Source organism: Parasteatoda tepidariorum, chromosome 9 (assembly GCF_043381705.1).
Source record: "Parasteatoda tepidariorum isolate YZ-2023 chromosome 9, CAS_Ptep_4.0, whole genome shotgun sequence".
Lineage (NCBI taxonomy): Eukaryota > Metazoa > Arthropoda > Arachnida > Araneae > Theridiidae > Parasteatoda > Parasteatoda tepidariorum.
In genome coordinates this window covers 78,948,896-78,965,686 of record NC_092212.1, presented here as the reverse complement: position 1 = coordinate 78,965,686, position 16,791 = coordinate 78,948,896, and the positions used below count along the sequence as shown (strand labels likewise).

The 16,791-nt window shown below is 29.2% G+C and overlaps 1 protein-coding gene across 1 annotated transcript in view; it reads right to left on the bottom strand.

Moving 5' to 3' along the window:
• Positions 1-16,791, bottom strand: part of LOC122270739 (probable serine/threonine-protein kinase DDB_G0282963) — a 582,082-nt gene that overhangs the window by 309,732 nt on the left and 255,559 nt on the right. The window lies entirely within an intron of this gene.

Below are 16,791 nucleotides of genomic sequence, written 5' to 3'. Positions count from 1 at the left end.
TTTGATTTTTAACTTGTGGTTTATCTCCAAATAACGTTATTCAATTTAACATCAGATAGAGAAAAAAGTACGAGAAAAATGAAATTAATTTTTAACTCTATGAAAAAATTGACTGCCGTGAACCAAATATTCACATTTATTTAATTATTTGCTTAACTTCAAATATCAAGCGTTCAATTATTAATTAGCATATTTATGATTATGCTATCAAATCGTTGAAATTACATTGCAGTACGTGTGAAAATATAATCATTAGAACAGAATTTATGAGAATGTTCGCTTCATTTTGCGCGCTTTAAAGTAGCAATATTAAAAAACAGAAAAGACTAATGAAAGTAAGACTAATATATGACGAGTCGTTGCATTCCATTAAAATAAAGCAATCATACATAATAATTATTTATATTTCAGACTGAAAACTAAACTGATAAACATAATTAAAAGTAATCCATATTATTAAAAGTAAAGAATAACGTTTTACAAATTATTCTACCCCTCGTTAATTATTCAAACCGATAAAAATAAATTAAGAATGCTTTATTGTATACAATTGCTTACATACCAATGCCAAAAACTTTCAATTCATTTATTAAGAAATCTGCATACCAGATTTAATCAAAATTCCTCTCACGAAATGGAAGTTTACAATTAGTCACAGAGAGACCCAAATCGATATAAAACACGTTAAATAAAAGAACTAATATTTTCAGGATATCGTAAATAATAACTTTTATTTCCGAATATGTTTAATTTATTTGTTAAGACAATAAAAAAAAGAACAATAAAAAAAGAACAAGAGAAATTCTGAATTTTATGTTTAAATAAAAAACGATATTGTAACCTGTTACATTGACTTAATTCTGTCGCACAAAATTTAGATTTTAATCAGGATTTATTTTATCTTGATGATTTAATTGCGAAATACTGATTAGCAATGGCAAGTTGGAGAGTAGGATTAAAGATTTAGTGGCTTGCTAAATTTTTTTAAAAAACTATATGAATAATTAATTATAAATATATGAATATAGTTAAATATAAATAATAATAAAAATATAATTAATATGAAGTCATATCTAGCGATTTTTAATTGCCGTTTTAATTAATGATGTAAAGCTGCGATGTATGATTTAATGCCCGACTAAAAACTGTTATTAAAAATGTAAAAAGTGGTAATCTATTTGTAGCTACATTTATTTACTGGAAACAATTCATATTTAAACATTCCAACCACATGAACTCAGAGCTAATCAGTGAGCTTGTGTCATTCTTAATATATCCGTTAGTATATTTCTTAATCCTATTATTAATATATTATATTATTATTACATTTATATATTATATTANTTTTCCTTAATACATTTCTTAATCTGTCTTTTTTTCCTACTTTTTAATTTAGGTGCGCCTTGCATATTTGTGTCAATAACAGTCTATATTCTTAAAAAAAAACTCCTGTATGGAAAATTTGATAGTCTATAATTGTTCATCATTGAAGACATAATTTTTTAATTTTAAGTTTATTTTACAGGCACTTTTAAACTATTTAAATTAAACACTTTTTTTCAATAATTTTGCAAATAAAAATTACTTCTCATTATGCTGAACATGCACAGCTTTTTTTCATAGTAAAAAGTTTTACCCTTATCTAGTATGATATATATGCAAATTTGGGGGTATATTCTTTAATTATCTTTGTTGGGATCGGACTAAAGTTTCCTCTTTCAGTGTCTGTATTTATTTCAGGACGCATGAACATACGTTCCTGAAGTTAGAAGACAGAAAATAAAGCAGGTACTAAATGACTTCATCATGTTTTAAAATTATTTTTATAAATACTATTTCTAGATTAGCAAATGCTACCACCCTTTAAAAAAGAATGTAATTTATATTCATAAAATATTCATTCAAGTAATAAATTAATTTTTTAAAGTTATTTTCATAAATTTCTGAAAACATTTTTTTACAAATTTTCATAGATTTCTTCTATTATCTAAACAAATACAGGCAGCTGTTAGTCGGAATTGCTACTGAAAAGAGCTTATTGTCATTGTTTACAACACTGATGAGGAGAGCTAGTGTGTGTAGATTTTATAAATTTGCAGAAAGCGCTTACTGACTATCATTTTAAACATATCTTGCATTTTTTTTTGTTAAAATTTTAACATTATCTTCATTTTGAATGGTAGTCAAACTGATTTACTTGATTAATTTTTATTTTTTAAGAGTTGTTTTGGCCACATTGGCATCATTGATAGGGGACAATATAGGTTTGAGGGGCATGTGTGGCATATGGAGTTGCTAGCTTCTTCACTGAATCTTATAAATGCACCATGGCAACAAATTCTTTTCCAATTTAGATGAGATCGTAGCCGAAATTCATTTATCAACGTTTCTAAGTTCAGAATATTCTAAAACTCTCTCTCTTTTTACTAGCTGTTCTAAAATTTCACTCGCTAATCTCGTTCCTCAGCGAGTCTCGAACTGCTAGTATGAATTAAATCCTTTTGCCAACCAGCACAAACTGTAGCGGATACTTACGCATTAAATATCACAAAAATTAAACATTTAAAATCATTATTAGTGTCCCATTAAAGTTAAGTAAACGTATCTCTTTTTAATCATCGTTGTCTTATTATCGTTGAAGCGAAAAATATATATATTTTTTAAAATTTACATGCGGAAAAAGGAAGCTATTTCGTTACCATTTTAATTTTCCTCGAAACCAAATCAATATATATTCCAGATGTAAAATAATTTTTCTTTACTGAAATGCTTTTAGATTGTAGAATAAAGCATTAACTAAAAAATTCTAATTATTCTGATTGTTTCTTTGATGCAGCGCATTATCACTTAACGACAAATACCTTTACCGAAATCTTCAATTTCGAACGATTCCTCATTTTACGTAAATCAAATATTTGACGCAATGAATTCCTAGTCAAACATTAAAAATTACACTCGGAAAACGTGTCTCACTGAGCGTAAGGAAATATTCTTTCTTCTCGGCACTGTCTTATCGTCTTTTAAGCGGAAAACATAAGGTAAAGCAACAGCAGCAGCTACCGTAAGGAGAAAGTGGCTTTTGAATATATTATTGTGCCCATTATTCTTTTCTTAAAAGACGTTAACGTGTTTCATTACAACTTGTGTGATTACTTATACTGTCTCATTTGCATAGGGGAGCAGAAAATTAAACTTTGCGCCAACATTCCACAGTTTTTTTTTCTTGCACACTTCTCTAAGCCTGAAATGAATTACTAATTACTAAAATCAACTAGGGTGAAGATAGTGTTTTGTTTTTCATGGTTAATTAGCATTAATGTAACCTAGTCTAATAAAGTTCGAGTTGTAATTTTTTTTTTTTTGATTAGGTAGCATGAAAAATTGTGTGAAAGGTTTTCAAAAATAGGTAATTTTTTGTTTAGATACTGAATGGCTGGGAAATAAAAAGTAAAAAGAGAATTACAACATAGTTTAATAAAAGTCGAAATAAAAATAAAATGCTTGAGTTAGTTTTCAGTATTTGACTCAAGTCGGCTAGACTACGAAGCTTATGGTTGCGGGTTCGAATCCGGCTCAGGACATGGCTGTTTTTAATTTATATTTTATATTCGTCGTTGAACAGCCAACCCAATTTTTTTTTACGGCTACCAATGTTCAACTCCGTAGCCTTGTAAATTTGAACCAAACCAGAAGACAAGGAAACTCCTGGATCAGTACCCTGAGAAGTATTGATTTGTTATGGGAACACGGAGGACTTTGCAACTCGACATATTTAACGTGCATCACTCACCAGCATTTACTACACGTGGAGTCTTCCGCCGGCAGGGATCGAACCCACAAACTCTTAGACATGGGCCAGTGCCCTACCAACCAGGCTATCTCGACCTGGACATGGACACTCCAGGACATCGATGGACATGGCTCAGGGCTATGTTTTGTCCTCTGTTGTATATTTTGTGAATGTAGCCCACATGATTAACGGGTATTGATGGCAGTTTGGTGTAGATAGGGTTGATCGCCATCTTGGTTTAGGTTCACACGTAACATTAAATGAGAAACCTTTTCAGCATCGTCCAGTGCGAAGAACGATTAGTTCAGTGCTGCCGTTAGAAAAAAAGAGCGTTTAACTCATATAACCGATCTTTAAATTAATTTTATTAGGTGTAGTAGCGAATGTTTTAGTTTTTCAAATATATGTTAAAAGATACATATATCTATGTTTTTATAATTATTTTATTCTTTAACTTTATGCAATGTTTTTAATTATTTTGTGAGCAAATTTCATAGTATAAACCCGAATTACATGTTCAGATGTAAAGCAAATATGGAGAAGAGACCGCATCTGCTTTGTACGGATGGATCATACAACTTGTATATGGACAAAAGCAATTTTGAAAATAACATACCATTTGAGACTTAATCTTTTGCTTACGACTGGTACAATATGTGAACCACATGTTATGGTACAACATGGTATACCATAAGCAAAGGATCAAGATAGAGATGTACTTGAAAGAGAGTCACAAATTCATAAAAATCAAAAATCAAGATTTAGAAGAAGTATGATTTAACAATACAGATCAAACTATAAAAACTGTACATAGTTGTATATCTAGAAAGTCAGAAGGGGTCAGTATGGCCCTTCTTATATTGTTTGTGTGTCACTTAACTAGAAATCAAAAATCCTAAAATAATAAATTTAATAAGAAACATATTAGAGACTCTGTCCACAAAACTTTATGGTATTTTAATCGATTTGATTAATTAAACTATTTTATTGAATGGGGCACTGACTTTTTAATTATATTTATACATTAGTTTCGAAATTAGTTTCTTTTTCTCAATAAATTATAAGCGAAAACATGTTGAAATACTCTTGTTTTTATATGAAATTGAGGTACTTTATAACTACAAAAGTGTACCTCATACTCAAAATTAGCCTGGGGTAATGGTGTTCCTACCAAAATACCTTAGAGGCCATTCTAGCCTCTCCCGTCATTCCTGGTATAAGTAAGGTATATTTATATATGTTCCTATAAGATTCACATATGAATGGACACATTAAATGGACACTTAAATTGGATCAGATTATGAAAAATCAGATGCACGCAATATTTCCTGAAATTTTTTTTCGAATTACACAGCAAATGAAAAACTAGAGGAAACAACCCTTTTTCCTTTGTTTATTAGTATACATTTTTTTTTCCAATTGGAAACAGAAAGTTCGTATCTATTTATTTTTGTACTACAAATTTAAAAAAATGTAAAAATTAAAATTTAAAATATATTAAACATGATAGAAGTTAGAATATTTCCATCAAAAAGCAAAATTCTAAAAAAAAAAGAGAAAAAAACGTGTCAACATTTTGAAATATGTAAATTTTGAAATTAAAAATGTTAAACTACACATTTTAAAATAACTTATTTACAGTTCTTTTTTGAGTGAAGCTTCCCTTAAAACAACTTCATAGTAAACTGAAATCAAATTGCGCTGGTGGCATAAAATACAAGAGACACGTGGAACTCGAAACAGTGCCTCATTAGATGAAAGTACTCTAACTTTTTGACGCCGCCACCGCGTCCTTAAGGTAGAAAACATTACTTACCTGACCACAAACACTAGAACAAGCGACTACTGACTCCTAACATTATTCCGTTTGCTTAAAAGACGTTAACATGTCTCAGTCTAATCTGCGTGATTGCTTTTACTATCTCATTTGCATAACCCTCTTTCGAAGATAGGACATTAGGGCAGTGTGCATTAGGAAGGCAGTGATCCATTCATACATTTTTTTTCCTGACGCTTAAATTACGACCAAAAATACATTTTGGTATTTTTTATTATAAAAAACAATCCAGTAGTCAGGCCCCGCGCTAAGGATTTCAAATTATTAGCCTGAAAATTAGCCAGATTTCAAAAATATTCGCCAATTTTCGAAATTCTTCGCCAAATGCAAGTGTGGCGCATCTATCGAAAATTAGTGTAATCGAATAGAAAAGTACTGATTTGTTTAGAAAAACTCATTTTGACGCAATTTTGAGGATTGAGTTAAATATATATTTTTCTTTCCAGTGAAAAACTTTTTACTAAACGCCAATACTTCCACCAAACACAATTTTATTCGATAAAATTTACCATTCCATCGTATTTGGCTAGATGGCGAATACTTAGAGCAGACCCTGAGTAGTTACTAAAAAATCTGCTAAATTATCTGAATTATATTTGTAAGAAAATATAAAATAATAATAATAACAGTTTGAATTCGTTTTTATTCATATTAAAGAACTTATCAATAACTGATTTTGCAAATTAAGGAAATTTCAATGATGATTTCAATGATGAATAAATGTTTTTCTTACATCTAAATAAGTGTTGCAAATCAGTGCTAATTCGAGAAATTATTGTTTTAAATTGAGTAGTTTTTGGACGATTTTACCTTTAAAGCAGAAAAAGACACCGGTGTTTCTTGCTGTATTTCATAACCATAAACTATTAAAATACTAAAAATAATATTTTTCGCTTATTTAGCCATATATTAAGACAAAAGAATTAAAAAAATATGAATATGAAAAATATGTTTAATAAAAAAATGGCGCCAAAGAGTTAAAGTCACGAAAGGTTCAACTTTCCTTTGACAAACTTTTCTTTTTCTTTCTTACTTCCTTCAAAAAGGATGATTTATAAAGATGAGCTAACTTATTAACATTAACTTATTAGTTAGCTCTGATTACTCTTATTGACTTTTTAATTTTATTTGCTTCCTTGCATGTTACTTCAGCATAAAACAAAGTAAATGTATTCTTATATTAATCAATTACGTAATCTATCAGATTTCAAGTTCAACATGTGTATTAGATTAGATTAAGGCTCCTATACTATCAGAGCTGACCTATCAAGCAATATTGGAGCAAAAAAGTACGCAAGTTAACGTTAGGTGAGTATTAGTTATGTTATTACAGAGATGCCAACTGCTCCGGACACGCCAAAATAATTTAAAAAACGGTAAATAACTACAAAGTAAATCTTGCAAATGGTTGAAAATATTTGCTTGCTTTTAATAATGCATACCCTCCAACTGCTACGGAATTTCCGTAGTTTCAGAAATCTTCTTTTCAGACGGTAGCAAAATTAATGTCTTAAATATTTAAAAAAATTTATTTTAGCGTAACTTGTCCACTATTACTTATAAAAGTGCAGGCCATATGGCTAGATTCTTAAGTTCTGATAAAAGTCTTATGANTCCTTTTTTTTTTAAATCTTTATTTTTTTTATACAGGAAGTTTTTTTAATACCTCTTTTGATGGAAAATATTTCTCTAGTCATTCTAGTTAAGAAGCATACGACTTCATAATCTGAGGGGAAAAAAGAAATTTAAAACGAAAATTGACAATGCACACTCATATACAGAGATGCCAACTGCTCCGGACGCGCCTAAATAATTTAAAAAACGGTAAATAATTACAAAATAAATTTTCAAACATTTGACTAATTTTGCTTACTTTTTAAAAGGTTTAGCATGACAAAGCTATATCAAAGTGGTGAATTATATAAGCCTTCGAGTTATTTAGAAATAGTGGTTGATAAAAACCCAGTAAATTGAATTTATTAAGGGAGGAATCACAATTAATAAACTACCACTCGAAAATATTTATTCGCGGTCCGGAGCAAGTTGGCATCTCTGGGGTATGAATTATTAATGTAAAGCATTTAATAAGTACTCTGAAGTGGTGAATTATATAAGGCTACGCATTGTTTAGAAATAGTGGTGGATTAAAATCTACTAAATCGAACTTATTAAACCAAGAATTACAATTAATAAACTACCACTTGAAAATATTTATTCGCTGTGCTTATGTTAGCTCTTTGCTCCAACAATAAATGAAAAGTCGGCCTGTCTAATTCAGGGGCTCTAGCTGGGCTCGAAAAACCACCCGTCCGCCCGTCCTCGGTGGTCAAAAGTTCTCCGCGGACGGCCATTTTCCCGTCTTGGCCTTTGTCATTTAAATTATTTCATAAAAGAAATAAATTATTTCATAAAAGAAATACTAGGTTACTATTAGTAACCTAGTACTTCTTTTATTACTGTATAATGTAATCCTAGTATGTATTTGTATTCCTAGTAACTACTAATTCATTGTGCAAATTATATAAATGTTTGTAATAAATAAGAGAAAATTGTATTTTTATTTATTAAGAAGCTACAGGTTAGTTTCAAAGGAGGATGGGTACATTGTTGGACAAGCCGTTCTCGGGGACGGGTAAAATTTCTGAGGTTTTTCGAGCCCTGGGCTCTAGATTAGATGGCTCAGCTTGGTCAGAGTGACCTTTTCCGTACCCGGGCTTGATATGGGTTAGTTAGCAGTTGGAAGTTTCGGGCTCAGTATATGGCAGAAAATTTATATGTTTTCTTACGAACTTCAAAATAATTAGATATGTAAAAAGTTTTGTAAAACTTTCATTTATTAATTGCAAACAATGACGAGTAATTAAATGTCATTATCCGTAAAATAGGTGACCCCAATAAATATCTCTTATAACTACTGGAATTTTCACCTTATTTAGAAATGGCTTTTGTTGGACACATTAAATCTCGAATGGGTGATCTTATGATGAAAGAGATGAAACTTATCTCAGATATCAATGTTACCTCTTCCAAAATATGTTGTTGTTTTTTTTTAAAAAGAGAATCTTTATTTAATTCTAAAGAGTGTTCAGTACTAGATAAATTTATCTGAAACTCCATGTGATTAAGAACCAAATATCTGATATGTTGGAAACTGTATATGATAAAATACCAAATAACTAAGGTATCAGAGAGTTAACTGTTACTTAACGTTCCAATGAGTATATACGTTTCTTATGCTTATATGTTTTTGAGGATTACATATTTATATCTGAAGATTTATATCAGAAGAATATCAGTTAGATTTATCTGAAATTGTACCCTATAAAATACCAAATTTCTAAAGTATCAGAGAGATAAATTTAGCTGTTATTTAAGATGTGAATACGCTTTTACGTATATACGCTATTAAGATGTGAGTATATACGCTTTGATAATCCAAATATCCAAAATAATCCGAATATCCAAATATCTGAAATATCCGAGAGATAATCCAAATATCTAAAATATCAGAGAAATTTACCTGTATTACCTGATAAATTTACCTGTTTACCTGTAAGTATGTTAGTTAACACTCATCAGATATGAGTATATACGTTTGGTACATCATCTGAAACTTTTTTCAAAAATGCATATTTTATATTTAAAGATGAAAAAAATGTTAGTCAGATTTATCTGAAACTGTATCTGATAAAATATCAAATATCTAACAAATCAAAGATATAAATTTAACTGTTATTTAACGCCCCTCATATATGAGTATATACATTTAGTGTATATGAAACTTATTGAGGAATACATATTTATACCTAACGATGGCAAGTATGGGATAGATTTAGTTAAAACTATATCTGATACAGCACCAAATATCTAAAGTATCAGAGAGATAAATTTACCTGTTACTTAACACTCTTCATATACGTTTAATATGTAGAAAATGTTTTAAAGAATACATATTCATATCTGAAGCTGACAAAGTATCAGATAAATTTATCTGAAACTGTGTCTGATAAAATACCAAATATGTAGAATATCTGGGAGGTAAATCTGCTCGGTACTTTTTACTGCACCGATTTGAATCTGTACTTTTCAAATCAATTTTAAGAGTAATCATTCAAGTCGGACATGTACATTCGAGACTATACATTCATTATATACATTCAAATACATACATATACATTCAAGACTTTATTTTAAAGAGTATATCCATATCTGAAGATTGCAAAATAGATTGATCTGATGGTGATAATGGATACGAATATTGATTCGTTTGGTACATGAATATGTCTGATCTAGTTTGATCTGATGGTAATAATTAATAGAATTGTCTGATGGTGATAATGGATATGAATATTGATTCGTTTGGTACATGAATATGTCTGATCTAGATTGATCTGATGGTAATAAATAATTAATAGATTGATCTGATGGTAATAAATAATTAATAGATTGATCTGATGGTGATAATTGATACGAATATTGATTCGTTTGGTACATGAAAATGTCTAAATTACAATCAAATATATACAGAATAAACGAGAAACACATACGTGAACTGTTCATTGTGTATTATTACATTCAAAGCAATTAAAAATATATAATTGAATACATAACTCTTATAATCTCTTTAATTCACCGAACTTAAAATATAACCTCGTTTAATACCTATTCGCTTCGCAAATTAATTACTCCGCTGTGTACTTATGTGTCTTTACCAAGAGACTTATTTCTGAAAAATATGCTTTAAATGGTCCTTTCAAATGCAATTTAAGAAATATATCGCTTGTTTGTGAATCATAAAAAGAAACAAAGCATTGGGTAATGAGCGAAAACGCCATTACTCTCAAGTGCTCAGTTGGAAGACAGGTTTTAAAATGACTTTAAATACGCGAAAAACCAAAAACCTTCAAATGAATGAAGTTTGCAGCAATAAACTAGGCTCATTTGCGTGAAGAAAGTCATTTATGAACGGTTTTCCCTTTAAACGTACATTTATTTCGAACAATAAAATAAAACGAACAAGATTTTCCATTTCATTTTGAAATTAAAGTTGGAATCGTTGTTGATGCAGTTTCTTATGGAATTTCTTGAAATATTTTATATGAACTAAGAAAGAAATGTGTTTTTGCTTGTTTGAGAAAAAAAAATATTTAAATAGGTAACGCGTATTTTTAAAAAATAATAACGTTTATAAAAAAGAGTTCGTTGTAATAAAGTGAAGAAACAGGATTATCACGTCATCTTAGTAGTCGTTTTTAATAAAAATTTCGTTTGAAAATAATTCTTGATTCTGAAAATTTTTTATTTAATTTTGCAACCAAATTAGATTACGAAAAGAAGGAAAATAAAACTAGCACCTAAGCCTCAAATTCTGTTTAAGAATTTTACGAATGTATTCGAGGTTATTTGTATCAGTTAAACTTAATTTGTGTTCATAAGTCTTGCGTTTTTTTTTTACTTAATCCACTTAGTACGATTCGTTTAATATCGCAGTATTTTTTTTAAAGAACAACTTCGTAGAATGAATCTGATCAATATTCATGAGTGCTTTAGAGCCAAATTGTAACAGTTAAATGCACTCCAAATGCTGTTTTTCACATAATTTATTCAATACGACTTCAAAAATATGAACTATGTGGAACAAAATACAGAAAGACTACGCTCAAAATTATTGGAATTTAACGAAATTTTTTCATAACGATTTATTTGATATCGTTCTACTTTTTTTTAAAAAAAAAGTGAAAAGGCAAATTTTAGAATAAAATAAAATGATAAATACTCTGAAAGCTCATGGATTTGTTTGAAACTTAGCTACATCAGTTGACCTGGCTGCTATTATTTAAATAATTTTTTCAGTGCGATTTGTTTGAAATCGTTCCATTTTCAAGAAATGGAGAAACAGAACTAATACACCAGTCATTCCGACCATCAGGTAAAGAAAGAGCACGTGTTTAGAAAAAACAAAGAAAATTATCGTAAATTTGCAAGTTTGTCGAGAAAAATAAGAAAGAAAAAAAATGTTTTTTTTTCGGACGAATTACAAAAAAAAAATTAAAAATTTCACATGGAACACAAATACAAAGCAAGAAAAGAAAATACAGTGTATACGCTTAAAGACATTGTAAACATATAATAAAATAGAGACATATAAAAGATAGCAAATAATAAAATAGAGACATATAAAAGATAGCAAATAATAAAATAGAGGCATATGAAAAAACTAATAAAAGATACTATTTTTACTTTTTTGGCAATATTCATATTTTCATTCGAATGAGCAGAATTTTGTTACAAAATATTGTATATTGTTCATTATTTCGCTAATTTTGTGTCATTTATCAATTTGTCAGCATTTCCGTGTGTTTTTGAATAAAAAGGATTTAGGAATTTTATTGCCCATTAAAATAGCCTATGTTTCTCAGCTCATAATTATGTTATACAAATCAGCATTCTTCGTTTAATAATATTCATCAAATTTAAAATTTTGATTTGAGTGACGAATTATGTACTGTCGGGAAAGGAAACCCGAATTTTTAATAATTTTGGGTTTTAATGATGTCCAGAAACTATTGCAAGTAAGAAAAAGAGTTAAAATTTTATGAAAATAAAAATATTTAAAAATTGGTCAAAAAGCTCAAAAAGTTCCGTATTTGGAAGACCTCTAATTTTCCTAGCAAATGATAAGCGTAGAAATATCATGATTAGGACACGCTTATCAATAGAGCGAAAGTTATACTCATTTTCTTACCATGGTAGCAAAATACCCAGACGGTATTTTGTTACAACAAACGATCCTAGTCCTCACAGTTCCAAGCTAACCCCAAAATTGCTGGGTAATAACGGAATAAATATTTCAAAGTAACTTGCTCCATCTACTGATCCCAGTATCATAGATCATTTGTGCGAAACAATGAAAAAAAAAACAACCAGGAAAGAATACAATTAAAGAAAGGAAGTAAGACTTGGAACAAACATGGGACGAATTTTGTGGGACATGGAAACAATTTTCGACTCTTTTGGAGTATTTCATAGAATGTGTGAAAGATCGATTCAAAAAGTTACTAGTGCTAAACGAAAAAAAAATTTTCAACTGATTATTTTTGTTTTATGTTGTATAGAGATAAAACGCCTTGAGAAATTTCTTTTTTTATTTGTTTAAATTATGTATTTTTTGGAAGTCTCAATTTCTTTGTCCCACACCATAACAGTAAATGTTTGCGTTGGGCTAAGAAGGAAAGCTCACACTGAAGACCTGTTTTCTTCTGTGCGTCTTGCGTTCTTTCATTTGATCATTTCGCACCAAGTTTAATTCCATTTATAAACCCAGAATTAATAAATTCAGTTGGCATAACTAACTTAAGTTCAATATTATGCCCAAAAGTTCAATATTAGGAATAATTCTTGGCAGTAGGTAAAATTTTGAAAACATTTTCCCCTCTCTTTCCACCCAAAAACTGGTTTTAATAAGTAAATTAATTTCATGTAATTATCTAAATGAATTTATTTTCTTAAATCAATGTAAAATATTTAAATATGACAAGACTTTTCTAGAAAATAATGGCCATATAAAGAGTAAAACAACAGTCAAACAATTTTTGGAAAAAAAGAAAACGGTCACTAAACTATTTTTCATTGCAGATCTCTTTTCTCGATTGGCCATATGTTGCAGAAGATCAAGTTGCGTCGACATCCGATCTCCATAACGGACGCAATATTTGTCTGAACAAGGTTACTAACTGTGACGGTCCTGTATGTACTAAGCTGCAACGATGTACGTCTTCCAGATCGGACACAATGTACTAAACGGTGTATAAGCATCCTGTATATACACAGTTGCTGCATTGACTTCTATCCTTTTGGAGCGGACAAAATATACACTGTAACTAATAATAAGCATCCTGAGTTTAAAATCAAAATGTTACAGCAACTTGAAGATTTTATCATGTAAAAACACATTTATTTTTCAATACATGTTGAGTATTTTCAGTACACAGACATAGAAATATAAACTTAGTAGAATTTTCTTTCCTTCACGTTCATAAAAATTGTTTTGATCCGTGGACAAATGTTTGGGTTACATTTTCTTAAGGCCGAAAATGCCACTTCCTTTTCTAGTTGAAATGCGATTCAATTCCATCATCCTCTAGACAGGAAAATTAATGATGGAGCGAGAATTCTTTGTTACCAAACTTACTCAATTCAATCGCTTTTTTCATTGTCTGGAATGTGTTTACGTAAACTTCGGATTTTTTTTCACACCCAAACAAATAAACAAAAATACATGTATCCCGAATTGCTTTTTTCTCTCGATAAGAAGTATTTATTTTACTCCTCAATACCAACTTAAACGTAAAACTAAATCACGTACTAAAATTCCATAGTTGCCAACGTAAACGTTTCCTGCGGTTGACTTTCGATAGTGGTACCAATAGGTAGAGTTTAATGTTTAATGTTTGATTTAATAAATGTCATTTAAAATTACTTTGTCAATCGCGACATATATATAATTCAAACATATAAATAAGTGAATTGATTTGTGTGAGGTGATGATATTCAAAGCGAGCGGAAGCTAAACAAAATTTTGCAAAATGAAACAAATTTATATGTTGTGTTTCTTACACTATTTTAAATCTTTTTCAAACAGCATAGTTATGTAATTATTTTATTACACTTATGTTGGCAGTTATGTAATTATTTTATTATAGTTCTGTAATTATTTAACATGTAATTATTTAAAACAAGTAAATTTGCGTAAAATGATGTGTCTGAGTTAAAAGTTTGCAAAATAAAAATACATATCCTTTTGAAGGGACTAAAGGACATTTGTTGAAAGATATAAAAGATATTAGACAATTTAACACGTTGCTACTCAACTGAAAATTATCACATTTTGCATGTCTGAAAGCGAGATGAAAAAGAGAAAATAAAGATAGTGGAACTGTTTCAATAACAGATAATTTTTGGGAGGAGTAAATCTATTCTTAGCAATAAGCAATTTACTGCTATCAATGTTTTTTATACAATCAGCGGAACTAAATTATAAATTTAAAATTTTTTTACAATGGAGGATGTAGAATGTCATTGTTATTGTTCTTATCTTTGAATTAACTCATTGATACGTTGGCACAGAAATCGGTCCATGTATGAATAATGCCCATATGAAAAAGGTGGTAGTATATATTAGTTTTTCAAAGTGGATATATTTCTCTATTACCTACCACTTTAGCTTTAGTAGAAACACTGTGCGCTGACTTCAGATAAAATATAAGTATTTATAATATTAATATATTATGATAAGCAGAAATATCTTTATTTGTACGATATAAATTTTTATAATGAAGCACATCTGCTACCACTTTTTTTCCTTTTGGCAAAAAGAAACCGTCCTTTTTTTAAGGACGCTACTCACAAATAGGATAAGATAGTATACAAAGTAAGAGAAATGATACCTATAAAATTGTATTGTTTTACTTAAAAACCTTGATACTTTTATTTTTAGTCATTGTTGAAGATCGACCTTTAAAGAATGAAGCCATTGTTTACACCTTTAATGCGTTACATAGTTTTTATTGTTTAAAAATTATTTAATTTTTGGTACCCCTTTTCCATTTTTGCCTGTAAGAAAAACTTCGAAAATCATTACGCACTTTTCTTTATAAGACTGGACATCAATTAATTTTTTGAATACACAATTATAATTAATAACATAAACTTGGCCAAAATTATATAATAACTATCACTTGGGTAAGTAAACCTTTATTGTTACAGTTAAATATTTTGTTAATTTCATTGCATTAGAGTCTTTAGAGACAAACTTAACAAAATAACAAATGAAGTTAAGAAATATAGCTATAAACTTATAAAAATTTGAAGTCAACTCTAAGAACTCTAACATAAAATAAGAGTAGTGTTGTTTCAATATGGGAAAAGATATAAAACTGGAAGTAAAATCATTTTAGTCCTGAAACATTTGTTCCTTGCGAAAACAAGCTAGATATAAAACGATTACGCTACCACTTTTATTGGTATACAAACACTTCTCAATAAGAAAATGCAAATTTAAAAAATTTAAGAAACTGTTTGTAAAAATATCTCTTTTTCCGTATTCACCTCTGGCGAAGTAACTACCCGTGACGTCCAAACCTTTTTCATGGTCATAACACGTGTTTATACTTGTGGAATGCGTTACAAGAAAGTATATGCCGTAACTAGCAGTAAGTAGTGGTAGTCATGGTTAGTTTTTATTTTTCACAAGAATAAGAGAAGCAAAATGTTTTTACTATACTACGTTGCAAGTTAAGATAAGTATTAAGATAAGTATTATGATAAGCAAGTTAAGATAAGTATTAAGCAAGTTAAGATAAGTTAAGATAAGTATAAGCTGTATAGAATTTATTTCAGTAATCATCCGCCGACTGCATATAGTTCCGTTTTACTTCGTTATAAAATTAAGCAAACATGCTTTCAAAACAATATAAAAGCTTTTAAAGCTAAACACGTCTGACAGAAATTTAATTTGTGCTATCTTTTATGATATATATCATAGAAATATTCAGAAAAAATTTTATAGTTTCGTAGTCCTACTGGAATTCTGGACGACATAATTAAGATATTATTTCAATAAATAAGAGAACATTCATTCTTGAAAGAGAAACAACGATATGACGTTGCAAGAAAATTGGATTTGATTGGACCATTGTATGAGATATAAAAATTAGTACCACAGACCATTGTAAAGTATATATCTTAAAGCCAAACATAAAAGAAAACCTAGAATGGAACTTTCGTATTAAGCGTTTATTTAAATTTACAGAATAGGTTAAACTTTTCCTTTAAATCACATGTTTATTACGAACGCGTTTTACATAGATTACAGAGATGCCAACTGCTCCGGACACGCCTAAATTATTAGAAAACCGGTAAGTAAAAACAAGTAAATTTTGCAAATATTAGACTATTTTTCCTTGATTTTTAGAAGGTATTACATAACATAAATACTATAAAGTGGTGTATTATTTAAGCCTTTTAGAAATAGTGGTGGATAAAAATCTACTAAATTGAATTTATTAAACCACGAATTACAGTTAATCGGACAAGTTTTATAACACAGTTACTAACACAATTACTAAAAGCATAATATAAGAGTAAGGCATTAACTAACGATAAA